This window comes from Chelonia mydas, chromosome 1, assembly GCF_015237465.2.
Source record: "Chelonia mydas isolate rCheMyd1 chromosome 1, rCheMyd1.pri.v2, whole genome shotgun sequence".
Lineage (NCBI taxonomy): Eukaryota > Metazoa > Chordata > Testudines > Cheloniidae > Chelonia > Chelonia mydas.
In genome coordinates this window covers 199,381,882-199,403,086 of record NC_057849.1, presented here as the reverse complement: position 1 = coordinate 199,403,086, position 21,205 = coordinate 199,381,882, and the positions used below count along the sequence as shown (strand labels likewise).

Sequence of the window (21,205 nt, the reverse complement as noted above, 5' to 3'; positions counted from 1 at the left end):
GACAGTCCTGTTGTCCCTTCCACTGAGACCAGAGCTCCACTTAGCTGTCCTCCCTGTTCTTTGCAGCTGCCTCTGCCTCAGGGCTCTCTCACTGGAGGGTTTCCCTCTTCTCTGTGGGCACTTCTGTCCCCATTTCATTCCTGAGCTGCACTGAACCATGCTAGGCTCCCAAAGAGGAAGAAGATAACCCTTACAGAGCTGATTCTCCATGATTTATAGCCATCCTCATGCATGTTATGCTTTCCCACTGAGAGGTCAGGAGAGGAAGTCTAGCAGCAAAGAGGGAGAAGGGAAGAGGCTGGAAACCAGAACACTAGAAGACCATTGGGATTGTTTGTGGGAAGCCTTGCAGCATTTCTAGAGAGTTAACTACTACTACTGAGCAAAAATCGGAATTTCGGTCTGCTATTTTGACATTCATTTCCACCCAAATCAGGATGTAGAGTCAAAATAGTGCAATTTTTCACACAAGACGTTCCAAAAAAATTCAGTTTGGCAAGTTCAAAACATTTCATTTCAAGACAGTTTGACGCTAAACTGCATTTGCCTGTGGTGCTGTGGAACCTGATGGGACTTGTAATTTGGGTGCTTCTTGCCCTAATTCGTCCCTATGGATCAGACTCCCAGCTGATGACATCTTCCATAACTGCAAAGGTTAGAGATCCGTGCACATGTATAAGCCAATGCTCTTTCTCACTCACTCACATGTACAAGTGCATGCCGCACGCATGCTTGTGCACCAAGACTGAATCGACCAGCCTGCTGCAAGTTAACCCACACCAGTGTGCTCTGCCATCTATAGGCCATTTCTTCCCTCTTTATAGCTCTGGGACAACTTATTGAACAACACAGAGGGACAGAAAAAGTCCAGGAAAAGGGGTTAGGTCTAGAAGGATGGTACAGAGCCAAAAAAATTAAAGAGGAATGGTCGGGGGCAGATGGAGAAGGAGGGAGGCTCTTTCTCTGGAGTACAGAGGGACGAGGGAGAAGAGAGAATTCACAACGGTGAAATCTGCTGCAGCTGGGTGATAAGCCACCTACTTAGAACCAGTTGGGAGGAGTATCCAGAAGAACAAAGGCCTTTGTAGTTGGCATTCAGAGAGTCTGGGTGATGAAACAGCTGGCAGAGTTAAATTGAGACTTGCTTTGAATGGCCAGGGAGTCTAATTCCAAAGAGAACTGGCAGGCCTGCAGATACTCTAGGCTGGCGTATGTGAGAGCAGCAGTAGGTGTTCTCAGTGTGAAGAAAGGGCAACTTGTATGGGGAACAGAGGAGCTTAGACTGAGAGATGGGAGGATGTGGAGTAGGCTAGGGTGGGGCTTTATGGGTGTGACACGAAGGATGGATAGGGTGTGGGGAAAGCTAGACTGAATGCAGAGGGTCTGAGGCAGGGTGCTGTTGTATAGAGTGGAACTGGGAAAGCGCAGACAAGATATAGTGCAGCCTGGCGTGGATGCAGGCAGGCTCAGAGAAGTAGCCATGATGAAATGACCAATTTATAGAACTGAGAGTCTTCAAATCACCTGACCTATGAGCTAATGATCCAAAAGGAAGTAGGGTCCTGGTCCAACTGCTTCCTTGCTTACCTAGCCAGGGCAAGCATGTGTTACACTCTATGATTTATGCTCTGCATCTCCTTGTTGGTGAGGAGACCTGGCTGGCAGACTGAGCCGCCGTTGTCCCCTCATCTTACTGTCACCTCCTAGCAGTATCTAGCTGTAGCACACTGGCTGCACAGAATCTGCAAAGGCAAAAATTGCAGGAAACCTCCCCATGCTTCCTCCACCAATATAAACACATATGCACACATGCTCCTTTCTGACATGAAAGTGTTTTCCACACAGCTGAGAAAATGCCACAGAACCGCCCCATAAGGGGCAGGTCTGGGGAAATCCTGCAAGCTGAGTTCCTGACAGATGGAAAGGCCAGCTCTTTAGGGAATATGAGAGAGCCCCATTTGAAGAGGGTGAATGTTGATTGCCTCAGCTCTGCTCCCCAGTCACTATATGTAGCAGTCATGCTTGCTTCTGGAATTCACCAGATGACTGATTGCTGGTGTGATGTCACGGACTCCTCAGGGCAGCCAGGATCATAAGTCCTCTTCAGAGGATGTTCCTGATGGGAAACTGGAACCTGCTCCAATATTACAGCCATTGGACCAAATCCTGAAGCCTTTATTCATTCAAAACTCTCCTGGAGCCTGGTGGAGTTTTGCCTGAGTAAGGACTGCAGGATTTGGCCCCTTAGCCAGCTAATGTAAGGCTATATAATTGACGTGATTTACAGTCCTCAATGCTGGCTTGCATACATATCAGCTTGGGTTGTGATCTTTGCTCCTTTTATAACTTAAGCACATTCGGGGCTGTTTGGTTTGTTGATGGGAGACCTTCAAGAAGCAAATTGGTGCTGGTGAGTCAGCGGGTAGACCTCTCTCCTCTATCACTTTAAAGGGACTATGCAAATAGTAGCTTAAACTGAGCTGATTTAAAACTCTAATTTTACTTTGCACCATTTACTCTTTGATTTGCATTTTTACCCTTTGCTTTGTGAAGTTTCTAGTTTTTACCTTTAATAATATTTAGGAAATTTTCAGAAGGCAGGTTGGCTGTGGGGAAGTCACAGTACTTCTAAACATGGATGTGCACACAACCCATGTTCCTGAGTTAGACTGTAAGACTGAGGAACTGTCTAGCCCAGCATTCTGTCTCCAACAATAACCAATACCAGATGCTTCAGAGGAAGGTGAAAAACCCTCAGAATGAAGCATTTTGAAATGATCTATCAAAGAGGGAGTTTCTTCCTCACCCCGGGTAGTTACTGGTTGACTGATGCTCTGATGCATAAGAGTTTATATCCTTTTCCAAATATTTATCCTGTCTAACCTATTAATGTTCTTACTATTAATATAAACACCTAAGTTTTTAAATCCTACTAAGCCCTTGGCCTCATTGATATCTTGTGGCAATGAGTTCCACAGGTTACCTATACATTGTGTAAAAATATTTCCTTGTATCTGTTTTAAACTTGTTTCTTCTGCTCAGTCATGTAGAAAAATTTAGTTCACAGTGGGCCTGCTCAGAGAGTTAACATCACAATTGCCAACTGTAACAGGGTGTCCATCCCACACAAAGCAGAGCAGATTAGGTTAATTAACTGATAGGCTGCACCTGGGAGACAGCCTGGGCCTGGAAGCCTGACTGATAATGGAGACCAGCTGAAAAGGATCAGACAGGGCTGGCATAAAGACAGGAAGTTGGCAGCAGAAAGGGACTGTAAGGAAAGTAGTGTGCAGTTACTCTGTGGGAGCAGCAATTTGGACTAGTAAATCCAGAGACAAGGGAACCAGATGATGTAGGAAGGAGTCCAGGGAAATAAGAACAGGGTCTGGGAACAAGAAGACCATAGTTGCTAGACATTGGGTCCCTGGACTGGAACCTGGAGTAGAAGGTGGGCCCAGGTGCCCAATGGGGAACTGGCGCAGTCTGGGCAGTGAATGGGAAGACTGCCTGAAACAGTTTGTATGTGGAGACTTTGATGCCCCCAAATGGGAAAACATACAGTGACCTGGCTGGAGGGCCAAACTATGAAGAGACAGCATCCTGAGTCACAAAGAGAGAGGCAGCAGGGTTTGTGAACCAGTAGCAGCAGGGGGCATCACTCTAAGAAGGAGCTAATCCCAACCAAAAGGAGGTACCCTAGTGGTGAGTAGACCCCATGACACCAACTCTCACAATTTTGTCACAAATGTCCTGATATTTTGCACATACCTAAACTTAATTTATTACTTTTATATTAATTTGCATGTGAGCTTATAGAGCTTGATGGGAGGAGCACATTCTTCTGAAAGAGAATTCTTGCCCAGCTGTGTGTGCTGGGGTCTGTACAGAGTGGCCAGCGTGCTTTGAAAATTATTGGGAGGGACAGCTGTCAAAAGCAGTTGCAGGCGTGTGGGGCTGCAAGGTCTCCCGCTGCTGGACAGCTGTGTTCTGATGAATTTAGCACTTAACAGTGCTTTACAAACCCTGAATAGCCCCTGCCACAGTACAGACCATTTTGAGCTAGATCCTGAAATAAATGGGGACTCAGTGAATACTTAGTGGACAGAGGTTGTAATACAATGGTATGTATGATCACGTTTCCCTCGTGATTAGTCCCAGCAAGGGTAAAAGCTCACTAATTATTCCTAGCTAACAATTATTGTGTCAAAGATCAGTTTCAGTTCCTACTGCTGACTATTACATCTGTCAGTGAGCAGCCACAGTTCACTACAGCTGCACTTCTTTGTCCATGTGAGAAAGCAGGCAACGTTTTGTGTTGGCTGGAGTCTGAAGAGCTAGCGATGGGGAGGACTGTCGAGAAAGAAGTTTCACATCATACTGATTTACTGCAAACTACCAGGATACAACAGTAAACTCTTCCGCTCTCTTCACATTACTCTTATTTATATTTAATATCCAATACTTTGGCTGTCATTCTTTAATCAAGATTTCTTTTAAACCTGTCTCAGATGCTTGGGGAAAACCCTGGGTAAATATTGTTATTAGTTAAGTAATAAGACACGACAAGTTGTGAAATATTGCTCTATAATTCACGCTTGCTCTGCAGTCCTGTGTTGGGTGGCATGAGGCCAAATGGCTTTACATTTTATTTTTTACTTAAATCAAATTAAAAAGACAACAGCAACGTATCTGTGGCTGTTAAACCATGGCAATTACTGTGGGGCAAGGAGATGTGCCATTTAATAATGTCTATTGTCAAGTGGTTATTTTTTAATGTAGTGAATGGTGAAAATTGTCCGGTTAAGAGCTCTGGAGACAGGTGTCCTTCACTTATCCAAACGACAAACTTGACGCGGGTGGCAGTGGCTGTGCAGGCTTCCCCATGCTGCCAAACAAGAGTGTGTGGAGATCCTATCTGGCAGCCCCACCTCTGTGTTGTCACAGTGGAGTTCAGACTCCAGGGACCGTTCAGACCTTGGTCTATCCGCTGAGACCAATACTATAGAAGCTAATAAGGTACAATCATGGCAGTGAGGAGTTGTTGTTTTTGTCCACTAGAAACATGAGTAAGGCCACCACTTAATAGTCTTTTGCTGATAACTTCTAATTCAGACTGGTTGCCTAGACCGAAATCCAGCCTTTACCAAAGGAAGCGCTGTTTCAGTAGCAATAAGCAATGCGGCAGGCAGGCAGAGTTGTAGGAAAGAGGTCTTTACTGAGCATGCACAGAGGCCAGTGCTACACACAGAGGGGCCTGTGTTTGTCCGGTAGCAGCCTGGCCACCAGCTTGCACTTCTGAGCCCCTGGTGTCACACCAAACCAGAACCAGCCTTAAACCTCTCACCCTCTTTCCCCCAGGCCCCCACCCCAGTTCAGCTTCTCACACTACGGGTTCAATTCCAACTGAAATTGATGGGAGTTGTTCCTGCTAATGGCAGGGGAGGACTCTGGCCTTAGAGGCAAAATGCGCTCCCCTGCACCAACTTGTTATGCGGTTACATTTCAGCTTAGAATGGGCTTTTGTGGGCGGTGTTGAGGTTTTAGTCTTCATGCAGTTTCCCCGTGCTGAAGGTGGAGGCGTGGTATGCATTTCTGACACGGAGAAAGCGAACATTTGACTTGGAGCATAATATCCTCTTACTGATAGCCGCTGCCAAATCCTGTCCACAAGGCGCAGCGTCCACACACCAGACTACCACTGAGTCAGGCTAGCAGCTTAGAGAGCTATATTAAAAGCCCAAGGTGCCAGTTCATTCCTGCTCTGTGCCTCTTGCAGGCTGTTCCCAAACATGTCCAGAGCCCTGGTGTGCCACATGCCCATGCAACAAGAGGGTTAAATTCACCTGAACCTCTGGCTCTCAGAGTTCCAAATGGCTCATTTTGGAGAGAGGAGGGGTTAGGGTCAAAATCCTGCTCCCAGTTTTGCAGCTTCAGCTCAGCTGTACTGTGTAATGAAATTTGCTACAAGCAACTAAATAGAGCTTTCTGCTCATCTGACCCTGTGCTGCTCTGATGCAGGGGACATATGGAGGTCCCAGTAAAACTGCCCCGAGTTCCAAAAGGAGGATCCTTTGCTTCCCCTGAGCCAAAGATAAGCAATTGTGCTCCACACTGTGGGTCATCCAGTCTGGGATGATTTCCAGAGTAGTATCACATCCTCTGAGAGTGCTGGCTGGTGTGTAGCACTGAGATATATCAATATTCCCGATGACGATAAATATAGCTCTTAGGAAAAGTCCAGGGCTTATCTTGATTGGCTAACAGATGAGCAGGCGTATGGTACTGTTGAATCCATCAGTATTAACTGGGCAAAGATAAGTCTGATCAATACTGACATTTGAGTACTTGGGTAGCCCACTGGAAAATATTAATTTGCAATCATGACCGACACCTCTCATTAACCAGAAATGTGTTAACCCTAATTGGTTCAAGAGGGCCCTGCTGTATCGCACTCCACCATTTGCAGCCTTTCCATCAATACCTTGTAAATGAACCAGAGGTTCCTGTTGACCGGAACATGATGGATCTGAAACCTGAGCTGTGAGGTGGCCAAACTGGCAGCTGTAACATAGCATCCCAGTGCTTATTAATGTGTGGCCAGTACATATGCCTGTGTATATGTGGGACTCTGTGCATGCCTTATGGCCATGTTGAGTAGGTGCTAAACTGATTGGTACCATCTGTAAATCTGGCCCTATACATATGCACCCATGTATATGTGCATGCCTATTTATATATGTGCTTGTCTGCAGATGCTGGATGTATGTATGCATGTGTGTGAGGATTAGGATATATGCAGATCTGTGCATGACAATGTATTTGTGTGCATTAGATGTGTGCACACTCGGAACATGTATGCATGTATCCTCCTTAAATGCTGCTTTTGTGCTTTAGTATCTGTAGTGGAGGCTTGTCTTCTCTACAACACCAAAAGAAGCCGAACAACCCATGCAAGCAGCCTTAGTGGAATGTGTAACAACTATGCATACACAATGTATAGATATGTGCTGTGATAGTGTGCAAGTTGGTGTAATGTTGCGATTAAGGCAGAGTATTGAGAATCAAGAGAGTCCTCCTGTATATGACCTTGGGCAAGTCTTTTCACAGCTTTGTGCCTCAGTTTCTCCATTTGGAAAACATTGGGCACGAATGTTGCCTTAATTTGTGATTTCCTTGCTTGGCGGAGTTGGCACTGCAAATAAACTCAGCTCCTCTGACATAGGCCTGTGCTTTAAATGAGCAGTCTTCACTTCTGATTAACCTCTGTTAGTCCTCACCACCTAACTCATTTTTCCCAATATTGAGGGAGCTGCATGGAGGAGACTTAGCAGAATGAGACCATCCCACAGGCTAATATATGTCAGGGTCCAGGTGTTTTCCCAGATACTTGAAATTTTATGCACTTCCCTTGTAAGTGCATCTCCTAAATGCTTCCTCTCCGTCCTTGTTTCAACACTGTGTGGTGCTCAGAGGTCTTTGGATCGGCACATTAATAAATGGAGAATATTGGCAGATGATCATGCCTGTGATGGCATGTCTACCCAACACAGGTGTAAAATGACCACTGGAGGTGAGTCCTCCAAGCAGCCTAGAGAGTCTGTGTTGGGCGCAGCCAAACTGGGAAAAGTTGCAGGAAGCAACCAATCCAGGCCCAGGGGGTTCATATAAAAGAAGCGGCTGTGCCAGAAGTCATCAGTTGTTGCTGGGAGCTCAAGGAGTCAGGACTATGTCTCCAGCAGGCCGAGAGTCCTGCGGCACTAGGCTTGCCAAGTGCCCAGTTTTCAACCAGAAAGTCTAGATGAAAAGGGCATATGGCAGGGTGGACTAGGTCCGGAAGCCCCCTGCTGGAGGCCTTGTGTCTTTGCATCACCCTGCCCCAGATGAGAGCCTAGAGAAGTCCTCCAGACAGTCTATAGAGTGGCTGCAGAAGAGCAGCATATCAGAGGGGCTGCTGGAGTGACCAATCCGAGGCCAGAAGGGTCCTATACAAGACAAGCAGCAGAGCAGAGAAGTTCAGTTGTTGGCTGGAGCTGGAGGGGTGACGGCTGTGTGGCAGCGGGCTGAAAGGCACTGAAAGCAGTGCCGCGCACAGCTCGCTGTGGGGATCTCACTGCAGAGAGGCCTGAAGCCCAGGGAAGGAGGCTGAAGAGCAGCAGGACCAGCGGAAGGGCGGCGCGGGCAGGCTGAAGCCCAGGGGGACTGAGCATAGAACCTGGCCAGGCCAGTGAAGGTATTGAGATGGACCCTGCTGGTCTGGTTGAAGACTGCACCCAGGGAGGCCTGCTGAAACACCTGTGGGTACCAAGATGGGTCCCGGCTGGTGATTGAAGAAGGCAGTGCCTCTGGGAAGAAGCCTAAGAGTTACAGCCCCATACCAGGGCTGTGATAAGAACTCAGGACGGTATACCCCAGAAGGGGGACAGTGTATGTGGCTTGGCCGGGGGGCTGAGTCACTGGAGACCCACTGAGAGAACTATCAGTCAGGGGGGTGCCCACAAGAAGGGGGTGCCACCCCGATATAAGAACTAAAACAAAAAGCAGGCTCACAGCCAGCTAACCAAAGGGGGTTGCCCTTGAGAGGCAGGTGCCACTGCTGAAAAGACTGTGATTGCAAGTATATAGGCCAGAGAAGAGGGAGCATGCATGAGAGGTGGGTGCTGACCCCGTTACAGGGCACCAGACAGTGTCTGGTCAGAAACACTGACCAGACACCCAAAGTCCGGTTGTCGCCTGCAGGGACACCAGAACAGTTGGGGCTGGGCTGGTGGGCAGGGAGGCGCTGCGAGGGGATCGTGGCACAGAGCTGGCAGTGGGGGACAGCAAGTGGCCATGCGCCGCCACCCCCCCCCTTTGCTGTACCCAGCATGCACCCGCTCTGGAGTCCCCCTCACCATCTCCTCTAGTGGTAGCAGCATTGGCGATGGCACCAGCTCTGGGGATGGGCAGCGAAAGCATGCCCAGGAGCAGCCCAGGCTCTGATGCTCCCCCTGCTGCTGCTCCTGCCCTGCCGCCCCCTGGGCAGTGCCCCTATTTCACCAGCTCTCACCTTGTATGGGTGAGTAGCTGGGGCAGGGCATGCCCCTGCATCTGTGTGCCTGCTGTGCCCCCTGCCCGATGCAGCCTGCAGGGAAAGGGATCCCTGCTCAGCCCCAGCGGGAGGATCCCTGCTCCCACCGGGCAGAGCAGATCCGCTGGCCCCCTGGTGGGGTAAGTGGGCTTTGAGCAGCATTTTCACCTTGCTGCTGATTTTCCTTTCCCCCCACAGCCCAGAGTTGCCATGTCCCCAGCCAGCCCCTGCAGTAAAACCCCCGTGTGCCCTGCTTCCCCAAAGGGACTGCCTTGGCTCTGAGCCTCACCCCCTCCCCTTCCAGGGTATGCACTCTACCTGTGTGCACACCCCTCCCCCCCCACACACACACAAACGCCAAGACCTAGACACAGCTCCCCTCCCACTCATTGCCCAGGAGAAACATGGAGACCACAATACCTCTCTTCCGCTCACCCACCAGATCCCAACACCCTGGAATTACTATGTGCTGCATCCTCGGCTCTGGGGGGTGTGTGTGTGTGGGGGGGGGGGTGCCATTGTGTCAGTATTGCAGATTATTTAACATTTTAGGAACCTTTTTTCGGGGGGGGGGGGGCACTGGAGGTTTAGCTCAGTAGAGTCAGTATCAATTCTTCTCCCTATATTTTTCTCTCCCTTTCCCTCCTTCCTCAATGATATTACTTAAAAAGGGTCCTAAATACCCACTGCCTTGTTGGGGTTATTACAGGACTTGCCTAGTTGAGCCATGGACCTTTTGACTGCACAGCACAGAGATCTCTGTGGAGAGGAATGTTTCACCTGATCTAAATGTGATTTTGGTGAAGGTAAGGCTAAGATGCTGTCTCTTTGGACAGGGGAAAGAATGAACTTTTCAGCCAAAATGAAAATGTAGCCAGCAAATGGCCATGTTTCTCTTTCATTGTACAGAGAAGAGAAGGAGAGTCATAGTAGGTTTCTGTTGCTGAAATGCATTTTCTGTTTTTATATTTCATGATGCAAAGTACCTTGTGTAGTAACTATCAGTATCCCCACAGTTCTCTGCTGAAGGGTTGTTATGGCAGCAGTCTTTTCCTTCTTTTCGTTAGCATCTCTGGTTCAGTGCTGTGTTAGGGATATAGGTAATGGTACTTATTTTAGTAGTAGTGAGCAACTCCTTGACACTTCCTAAAGTACCTTGACAAAAATGAATAAGTATTGCAGCAAATCTTCACCGCCCCCACTTTCCTCTGAACATGTGATAATGGTTAAGATTGAAAGAGGGTGTAGGAAAAATGCCATTTTCTGCAATAATTCCTGTTTTAGGGTTTAGGTGTCTGTTTTGATTGGAGGAGAGAGGAGTGAACGGGGTGGAGCCTTGGGGAGGGGGCGGAGCAAGGGTGTCCAGTTTTCAGAAATTGTAAAGTTGGCAACCCTATGTGACACCATGGACAGAGCAGTTGCTGGCAGGGACCATGGGAGCAAGAGGGAGCTCCTCGCTGGCTGCTAAGACTGACATGCTGAGACCCTGAGGTAAGGGTGAAGAAGGTGCTGGGACCATGGGAAAGTGGCCCAGGGAAACATACTGAGCAGTTGGAGCGGGGACAGCACGTGGCTGCAATCTACAGGCTTCGGTCCCCCCCTGCACCTGCCACTGGGGAAGTGACTGGGCTATTAGACTATGATACTAACTCCTGGAATGGAGGGGAACATGGATGATGGCACAGCCAGAGGGCTGAGTCGTGAAGAGAATGCTGTGGAGTCGTGAAGAGAATACTGTGGTTCCGCCCATTGAGGAGGGGGGTTGTAGGCGGAATCAGGGACTGAGTGATGGTGTGCATGGGCTGGGGCGTCTACCTCCAGCTAATCCCCAGCATGACTAGGAGAAGGCACCAGCCTGGCGGTGAGCAATGTGTACTGTGACAATGCCCTTTGCCCTGCTCTCCAAGCCAAGCTATACATACTTTGGCCCAGTGAGGAAAGTATAATATAGCCAATCCATCTCCCTAATCATTGTTGTTGCTCTTTTTACTCACTCCAGTGTATTAATATCATTCTGGCTGTGAGATGCCCAGGAGAGAATGAAATATTCCTGGTGGGGTTGCACCAAGCGATGAGGAGAGACGACTACATCCCCTCTGTATTATTTGATGCCTTTCACCTGTGGTCTATAGAGACAACATTTCCCTCTACCCTGTCTTCAATCTGCCTTATGCAGTTCATTCCTTCTTCCTTGTAGCGGGGTGGTCACCCGCTCTGGGCCTGAAAGGGTTACAGCCAGCCCTGGGAGAGGGCTGGGGCTGCGAGCCAAAGGCTAGGCTGATGGGGAAGGCAGCCACAGCTGGGGCCACGTCCCAGTCAGGCCACAGCTGGCCTTATAAAAGGCTGTGAGCCAGGAGCTCAGGGAGAGATGGGCCTGACTGCTTGGGAGCTCACCATGGTACTGAGAGTGAAGTAGGGCTGGGGAAAGGCTAGAGGAGCTGGGGAGCTCCATGCTGGAAAACCCCCAGACAGCAAGCCTGGCTGAAGGCCTAAAGCAGGTACTGGGGTTGCAGAGAGGCAGCCCAAGGTTAGGCAAAGGCAGCAGGTCCAAACCCTCCTTGCTGATGAGTGGTATAGACTGCGGTCTGCCCCAGTATGCGGGGGCTAGATGAGGATTGGCAGTAGCTGCTGAGGCAAGGTGGGGATAGAGGGAGGGGAGACCCAGACTGCAGGGGTACTACAGGGGGCAGAACCCTGATGTAGAGGGGCACCAGGGTCTGAGAGGGACACAGGGGCCTGAAGCAAGTGGGACACCAGCCTGCAGAGGGCGCTCTGGAGGCTGGAGAGCTAATTCCCAGGATGACTAGTGGGAGGCGCCGCACCAGTGAGTCTCGACCTTGCTATATTCCTGCTCTGTATAAACTGCAAATGGTCACTTATCACATAATCCAAGAGGGAAGGATATTTCTTATAGACACAAATGATGTTGCTCAACACCAAGGAAATCTTGGAATATGTTGTGTTACTATTCCTATCCCCCCCCCCCCCCCCCCCCAGGATCTGATCTATTACAGGGTGTGACAATCCCAGAGAGACTGGCACAGAGAGTTATTTTATTATCTGGCAAAAGATGAAATGGCTTGTGCCAGTGTGTTCACCGGGAATTAGAATTGTATCTGGAGAACAAGAAACAAGGTCTGACCCTTTAAACCCAGAGTTCTGTCAATGATGGAGATGTGTCACTTGCAGCCCTAATGTCTGGTGTGCAGTGTTTGGACCATTACAAGTACACGACATCTTTCAGAAAAAAGATCAAGCAGAGGGTAATGGAGACAGAAGAAGGGACAGATAGTGGAGGAGATAAAACCAGAAAGGGATTAGAAAGAGGAGGAGAGGGAAAGGCAGACAATGGGAAGACCAGTAGAGGAAGAAAAGAAACAAGGCAAAGAAGGGCAGAGGTGGGGGAATGAAAAAGGTTGGAGGGGAAGCAAAGTGAGGTTATAATAAGCAGAGTATGATGGGTCACATTCTGCCTTTACCCACATGCAAACAAGTGTTTGCAGTCAATGGAACTGTACCTGCTAATAAGAGGGCTGGCACTGTCTTACAAGCTTTAAAGGAAGATTTAGTACCCGTTTGACTTGATCTAAGACAAAGATTTATGGGTTGGCTGAAACTGACCAAACTACAGCACTCTAGTTACTCAATGCATGCTATAAATTGTCCCTTCATGAGGATTTGTATCATCTCTGACCAGCACTGCACCCACTCAGTGAAGAAGCTGACGCTGACTAGATGGACAGGGCTGCTAACACCAGTAAACTGGTGGTGTTCTGAACCCAGCTGTCCTAGATTCCCACTGGGACTTGCTGACTTTTCTGGCTGCCACAGAACACTCACCAGCAATCAGACTAATGCAAATGATTAGTGGGGACAGAGTCCATTCACAGCATGGACAGATGCCTGATTTAAGGCTCTTCCAAGTGACTGCAGCCAGTGCTTGTTCCACAAGAGCACAGAAGTCTAGTACAGCTTCTTTTCTCCCAATCTGCACCCTGAGTCCATTTCCGGGGGAGCAGCAAAGAATTCCGGTGCAGGTACTTCTCCCTAGCACTGGAGCTGGGGACCCAGTGAGTTACCAAACTCCAGTCCATGTTCTTTGTTTGCCTTGTCTGCTTAGATTGTAAGCTTTTCAGGGCAGGGACTATCTTTGGTTGTAAGGCACCATGCTCAACAGGCCTCTAGGCAATACTGTAATATAGTGCAGTGACAGGTCCAATCTTGTGCCCTATTCTCTCCGGGCAGAATTTGAGTCATTGCCATTGAAGTCAATAGGAATTATCTGTATGCTGTAGTGGGTGAACAGGGGTCCAGGATTTGTTGTCTACTTCAGTGGATGCAGGATTGGGTTTTTTGGTAGGTTGGGGAAAGATATGGGTGGGGGGGAGGTGGAGACTAGCTCTCCGGAGCAGCTTTTCGGCTCCTGGCAGCGTTTAGAGGTCAGATGACTTGGATTTTTGGAGCATTAGTATTTTAAGTCTACCTGAGCTGACGGCTGCATTTCCACTCACAATGTGGCTTAACTGAGTGGAATTTTATTTCCTGGCTGCACAATAAAGAGCACAAAGGTTACCACATCTATTAAATCCCAGAGGGGGGAGAAAGAAAGAAACACCAATGCACACAGGTCATCTCCAGGGTGACAGAGAATAGGGAGAGGATCACAGCAGGCTTCAAAGCAATTTGTTGCCTCCTCTTCATCATTAGTGATATTTCCAGAGTGTGCAAACACTGAGTACAACCAATCCAGCCTGGTCATGGGCTTTTTGTTGTGTTTTTTTTTGTTTACTTCATCACTTTCCTTTCATCGGCCTCCTGGATTTCTCTCTCTCTCTCTCTCTCACACACACACACACACACACACACACACACACACACACACACACTTTTTTGCTGCTTTGGATTGCCGTAGATCTCATAGAGACTATACAGGGTGACAGCTCCCAGGCAGCTTAGCAGAAGAGTCAACTGCAATGACAGAAGCACAAAAGGGAGGAAAGAGAAGCCCTCCAGAGTTATACTTTTTCTGCCTTTATTTTGCAGCGTCTATAAAATAAGGAGAAACACTAAGAGGTTGCTTCTGTTGTAATGACTTCCAATGGCCTAAATCTGCCTCTGACAAGCTGCGCTGAGAAGCCATCAGAAATTCTCTCTTCCTTTTCCTCTACTCTCCTTTGAGCTGAGAATGCCGGGCTGAGGAGAGGACATATCGGCATACTATTGCTCAGGGAAGGGACAGCAGGTTCTTGATCTTCATATTAAATTCCTGGAGGCTGTCAGGCAATAAGATAAAGAAATATGAGCTCAGTTAAAGCACTGTTACTTCAATGAACGCATTTTGAAACTGAGCAACCTCGTATATGGAGCTTATAAACTCCACACAACCACTCAAAGTCTATAAACTCTGCAGAGACATCATGGATCTATCAGAGATTCAGTTATTTATTGTAGATATCACCATGGTTAATTAAGGCCCTGTCTACATTAAGGAAATTTGCACGAATGTAATTACATGGATGTAGTTACAAAAGTACAAAATTTCTTAATATAGACAGGGCCTAGCTGGTTTTGTAAAAATGAATCTCGCACTAGATCTCACTGAATTAAAGACAGTGAATAAAACAAATGTGGAGATTCAGACCAAGCTGGTGTTACCCATGCCCCACCAAAAACAATAGAAAACTTTTCAAAAAGTTAAAACCCTTATTTTTCTGTTTAATTATTGTATCACCAAAATACCTTTTTCCAAATTACATGCAACTTGCCCAAAACACAATCCTTTGGCAAGAAATCCCACTAGGAAAAGATATTTTGAGAAAGTTAGAGTTGAAAATTCAGGTTTGAATGGAAATTCACTGTTGTAATACTGGCCATTTTAGCTCACAAAGTATAAAGGCTTTCCAGGAACCCTATACTGTCCAGCTTACTACCATTGCAGAGATCTTCAGGGAACACTCAAAGTTCAACCATTTGCATCTAAGAACAGAATTGTCCGTCCATCCATCCATAATAACCGTTTCACATGCACACCCCCTCTCAATGAGCCACAGATGAAGTCCCTTCCCTCCAAGTAGGGCAGCTACTACCAGGGGCGCTGGAACAATTTGTACAGTGGGGGTGCTGAGAGTCATTGAACTAAACTGTAAACCCTGTATATGGAGGAAACCACTTCAAGCCAGGGGGTGCAATAGCACCCCTAGTTCCAGTACCTATGACAGGTAATGTAACAAGACAGTATGTCTTCTCCATTTCAGCATTTAACCCTTTCTTGCTGGCTGGGGGCTACCTAGCCCTAAATTTCCTTCTTTCTTAGTAACTGCAATATTAAGACCTGTTACCTCCCCGTGACTATGATACTAATGCCGTTCCTGTGCATAGATGGGAATATGGTCTTTTATAAGTTATTTCATCTTCTACTAAGCTATGAGTGGAGAGTCCTGCACGTTGTCACATTTGAAAGTATTATCATAGGAATTATTTTCACAGTGCCAGCCAATTGGTGTTTTTGATACTATGATGTCACTCTTGAGGGTAGCACCCTGGAGCCAGCCAGTTAGCATTTGCTGATAGGGTGCTTCCACTTTTAGAAGTCTGGCTCTTTGGAACAGGCAACTTATTGTCATGTTACAGTATGATACTAAAGATCAACTAAAAAAATTGCATAACCCACATACGGAAGTACAACATTACTGCATCTAGCAGTGGGTATCTGACTCTGTACTGCCTGTCCTGTGTCTTTTTCAGGTATGCACACACTTTGTGTGAGGTCATCTGGCATTAATCTGGCCACAATTTTTATTGTTAAGAATAAAATTAATCCCTGGCAAAAGAGATACAAGAGTAGATCATGTGGCTGGAATGTCTTCTTCCCACCACCACCACTGCCAAGATAGGGGAGCAGGTGTTCCGCCTAGAGTTCAACTGCTCCCAGTCTGGCAGAGTGAAGCATGAGCTGATCTGTACCAATTCCCTGTATGCAGGCAGGTATCTTTCTCCACCAGGCTTCTCGCAGAGATAGCTGAGGAACGAAAGAGGCTGTGAGGAGCGCAATTTTCCTGGCCACTGCAAAAGCGCTGTCCATGCAGTCACCTCACACGTACTCTGAGAACAGCCAAGCGTGGCCACTCAGACTGGGTGTTCTAAATCATTCTAACCTTTAACAATGTTTTAAGTTTGCTACTTTTTTAAAAAACCTCTTTCATTTCTACTTCTGAATTTCTGTCTTTACAATCCAGTGCAATCCTTGTGGAGCAGGGACCGCTCATGCACACCTGCAACTATATTACCCCAGGACCTTGACTCCTACAAATGCCCATGAATGGAGGGTGGGGAGGGTACCTATCCAGATTGCGTAAAACAGACAAAATTATTTTTATATAATGGAATGAAAATATGCCCTATACTCTTGCTGCAAGAGGGATCAAAAAATCATGGTTTAACCTCTGCCTTCTCTCTTCCCTTCTGTATACCAGGGAATGCCCCGTACTAGCACACAATTCTAATACTACAGAGACCCCTCTTCTTTGTTTTTGTTTTGGGTTTTTTGGCGGGAGCTAGGCTGGAACTAACAGATGAGCTGCTTTGAACTATCTAGAAGATTCTGTCCCAAGGCCTGTAGCCATATCCGTGCTGAGTACCTTAAATCCAACAGCCTACATGCATGCAAATTCTCACACACATGTGCACCTTCCTTCACAGAGTCATGCACATTAGTGAGTGTGCATGCATATTTGCTCATGCAGAGTTGTGTCCCTTTATGCGGATGAATTGGTGCAGGTGTGCATACATGCACTCACACCCCCACACTGTTGCGTGGTAGGTGTTAATCATGGTGTCCAAAACAGTGCTGAACCCAGTTTGTCCTTGTCAACACTGATGGCTAAATTGTGTTCCCAGTGAGCTGTAGTCACTGCTAACAGACATTGTTAGCACCAGATATTTTTCATAGTATAGACAAAGCAGGAATATTTTGTTCCACACAGCAGCAGTCAGTCTGCTTCTTGGAACAGATTAGCCTGTCTGTGGTAGATTAAGGCATGAATGGATGGATCAGCTGATTTGGGCCCCATACTCATTGAAGACTGAGCCCATGCTGCAAGGGAGGGGCCCCAAGTCCTTTTTCAACAACCATCCCCAGTGCCTATTGGTACATTTTCCTGTCCAACTGCACTTCAGCAAGGGTGCATCTCACCCACAGCCTTGGATCCAGATCAATCCATTCAGATTTCCTGTATCCACAGAGAAATCTGTATGTACCCAACAGCCATCAATGCTATGCTGCTGCCTACCTATATGACATGGTGATTTACAGTCAATACTGGCCCACCCACCACCAGACCTAGCAGATTTCTTCAAGTCCTACAGGAGGCCCCTTTAACAGCAAATCCAAAGAAGTGCAAGGTGGGAAAATGGGAAATGAATATCTGGGGTATCTAGTAGGGAACGGTAAGGTACAACCCTTAGTGGACAAAGTTGTGGCCCTAGCAAACACTCCCATACGAAGAACAAAAAAACAGGACTAGGCCTAGCTGGGCTCTATAGAAGATTTGTGCCCAACTTCATCCTATTAGCCACAATGCTTACTGACCTCATTAAAGAATCATCTCCTGGACAAGTCACGTGGTCACTCCAGTGTGTCCAAACATTTTGGAAAATTGAACAGATTTTAGTCAACAAGCCAGATTGCACAGCCCTGATTTCTCCGGAGAATGAATTCTCCAAACACACACCTTGCACTGCACTATGGGTGCAGTGTTATCCCAAAGCTTTCATGGACAAAAATACCCTATCCTGTACCTAAGTAGAAAATTCCTTGACTGGGAAATCTGATACTCTTGTCTTTGAGAAGGAATGCATGGCCATCCACTGGGCTGTAAATACGAGTCATTACCTAGTTGGTACACCCTTTATCTTGGTCACACACCATGAGGTACCAAGGTGGCTCCAAACCATGAAAAACTCAAATGCCTGTGTGACGTGTTGGTACTTAGCCTTACAGCCTTTGATTTCAAATAGAGCACCAGGCTGGGAAGCACCATTGGAATGCAGACTTCCTTTCCTGAACAGCAGAAGACGGGGAGCTCTGTCCAGTGCCCCGACCTGCCCACTCAAGGGGGAAGGAGGTATGTGAAGGTTATAAAGGATGCTATTCCACTGAGGTCAGAGGCCAGCAGGTGGCTGGCTGGTTGATTAGCCCTGCCTGCTGCACCTGGGAAAAGATCTGCAGCTTAACTGGCTGATCTTCATACAAGGTCAAGCAGGAAATGAAGAGAGAGCTGCAGTACCTGTCAGATGCTAGAGCTACTGCTGGGAGCAAGCACTCCCAGAAACAAAATGGACAGAAGGGAAGTCCTTTTATCACAGAGGCTCTGACGTAAGATCCAGGAACTTTTGGGTTGAGGAACTTACAGGGGTTGAGGGACAGACTTGACTTGAAATAAAAGAAAAAGAAACTGCAAAAACTGACTGGGCTGGAAACTACCTTGCCTGGACTCTCTGAGGAGGTCCCAGGCAGAATTGCTCCCAGGAGGATGCTGGCTCAGCAAGAGCAAGCTGGGGTGTTGGTGGAAGAGGGTGCTCTAAGATATGCCCCAGCCCTGACACCTCCTGTGAACAGTGGGTCAGCCTGCTCTGTGCTGCTTCCCCTCCCATCCTTGCAACATCAGGCCTGGGAAGTGGGAGGAGAAGAACCTCCTTGGAGCTGCTCCTCCAGGCCCAGGAGAGGGGGGTGAAGAACCTCCACAGCTGTAGGAAGACTAGATGTGGGGTTGGGGGAGTGGTAAGGGGGTGTATAATTAATAGCTGGGCTGTGGGCAGGCAGATATGGAGCTGGGAGGTACAGAATTAATGAAACAGACTGGTGGGGTTTGGGGAGAAGCTGGCGGCTCCTCTCCATCAGGCAGCGTCTTATATGCTACGGTAGGCAGGGGAGTCAAGCAGCCAAAGGCAGACAGACAAACTTCCTCTCCCACAACTCACAATGTTGGGGCTGCTCTCAGGATTTTGGGTGTCTGGAGTTTTGTGGTTGGCAGCACTGTATCACGGAAACAGATCATAGCACGTTGTGGCTGACAGTGTAGAAAGCGGTAGGGAAGTGAAGCAGCGTGGTCACTGAGGTGTGACCTCTAGCCATGTCTTTCTTTTGGCCCCTTTTTTGGTCAGGCGATATTGTTGCTGGATTTATGGGAGTTGTTGGTGTGGTGGATGTCGCTGTAGAGGTGCTCCTTCCTTCCCTCTCTTCTCTCCCTGTACTTCACTCAGCACCAATGGGCTGCTTGTCCAGCCCCGCAACTGAACGCTGCCCTAGAGTTGAGCACTGAGCAGGTGAGAGACAGGTGGGGCCGCTTTGGGCGGGAGGAAACAGCCTCAGGGCTTGTCTACAGCAGCACAGCTGTGCCAGAAGCTCTCCTGCTGACATAGCACTGTCTATACTGGGGGTTAGATCGCTATAACTACATCTCTTGGTGGGGGGGTGGATTTTTCACACCCCATAGCAATGTAGTTATAACCATATAAGTTTGTAGTGTAGACCTGGCCTCGGTAACCAAAATGGGCAAGGAATTACTTCATCCTTCCTGCTCCTCTTTGGGTTTCTGCTGGGTGTTAAGCCTGCTCTGCTACACTGAAAACTTAAATCAACCTTGCTCCGTGGCTCAGGGGTGTGAAAAATTCACACACACCCCCGAGAGACATAGTTAAGTCAACCTAAGCCCTAGTGAAGACACTGCTAGGTCAAACGGAAGAAATTTTCTATTGACCTAGCTATTGCCTCTCGCAGGGGTGGATTTACTACAGTGATGGAAAAGCTGCTTCTGTCACTGTAGCAGGGGTCTGCACTGCAGCGCCCCAGCTGTGCCACCGCAGCACTTGCAGCACAGACAAACCCGAGAGATCCTGGGATTTTGCTTCTCTCGTCCAGTGTTTGGGTGCAATCAACTGGACCCCTATTGGCCTTACTGCAGGTTGGGCTCCATCAGCACTGATTTAAAGGATTTAAGAGTAAATCCAACCCTGATGTAAACTGGTGTAATTCACTGACCTCAGTGGCTCCCCTATGGTTCAAACTGGCCTTAGGTCTCATTAGTAAAGCTGGTTGAAATACTGTCTTCAACGTGTGTGTCTGGATTTGGATTTTAAGGCTTTTCAAACTAAAGGAAATTTTTTACAAGAAGCTTCGTTTTGTTTGAAATTTGCCAATTTCTCGATGTAAAAGTTTGAAAGCAAACTAATTGCATGGTTTCAGCTCATTTGAATTGAAAATGTTTTTCATTTGTTTTTGCATTTGGGTTTTCATGGGTTTTGTTTGGGGAAGGGGCCCCCCAACCCCCCAGGTTTTCAGTCTTTCCAGGCTGAGGCCTGGTGGAACAGGTCTGGGAAGGGATCTAGGGATAGATGGCTGTGCAGAGGAGGGCTCAGAGCGGAGGCCTGTTCATGGGCATTGCCATCCCCACAAAGCATCAGCCTTAACACCATAGCTGCTGCAGTACTCTCCTTCACAATGGTTTGTTTTTGCAGCGTGCATGCCCATTAAATAGCATCCCCCCCACCACCACCCCTGTTTTTTTTTCTTTCTTCCAGCATTCACTTTATCTTGGAGGATTTCCATGGAAAATAGGTTTTAGAGCTGCAACCTCACGAACAGGAGAGAGGCTGCCAGGATCCCATTATCCAAGCAGGGAAGATAAGTGACCTGGGGCTGCGCTACGTTTCTTGCTTCATTCTGATCGCTGCTGTGATGCCCCCAAGCTTCCATTCACCTGTGACATCTCTGTGTTCTGGACACCAAAATGTCCTGTTAAGGATAAAGCCAGTGTGCGGTGCACAGGCTCACAGTAGAACTGGGCTGGTCTACAATAGTAGGGACTCAGGAAAATTGTAAAAAGCCAGGGTTTAAATATATTCCACTAATGAAAGAGAGAACCAATATGATTCTGACAATGAGAGGTACAGAATGATGTTCTTTGGTCAAACACTCAGGTTATTGGGGTCAGTACAGGAGTAACTGGGTGAAATTCTCTGGCCTGTGACATGCAAGAGGTCAGACTAGATGATCTAATGGTCACTTCTGGCCTTGAACTCTATGAATCTGTGAGAGGTAATCCTCCACCATCACCCAATGTGGGTCAGAAGGGGTACTGG

At 47.7% G+C, this 21,205-nt stretch overlaps 1 long non-coding RNA gene across 1 annotated transcript; it reads left to right on the top strand.

Moving 5' to 3' along the window:
• Positions 1-3,315: 3,315 nt before the first annotated feature.
• Positions 3,316-20,708, top strand: LOC122462205. Its single transcript, XR_006284623.1, has 3 exons — positions 3,316-3,702; positions 18,083-18,189; positions 20,645-20,708. It is a non-coding gene; the product is annotated as an uncharacterized LOC122462205 (long non-coding RNA).
• The last annotated feature ends 497 nt before the right edge of the window (positions 20,709-21,205 follow it).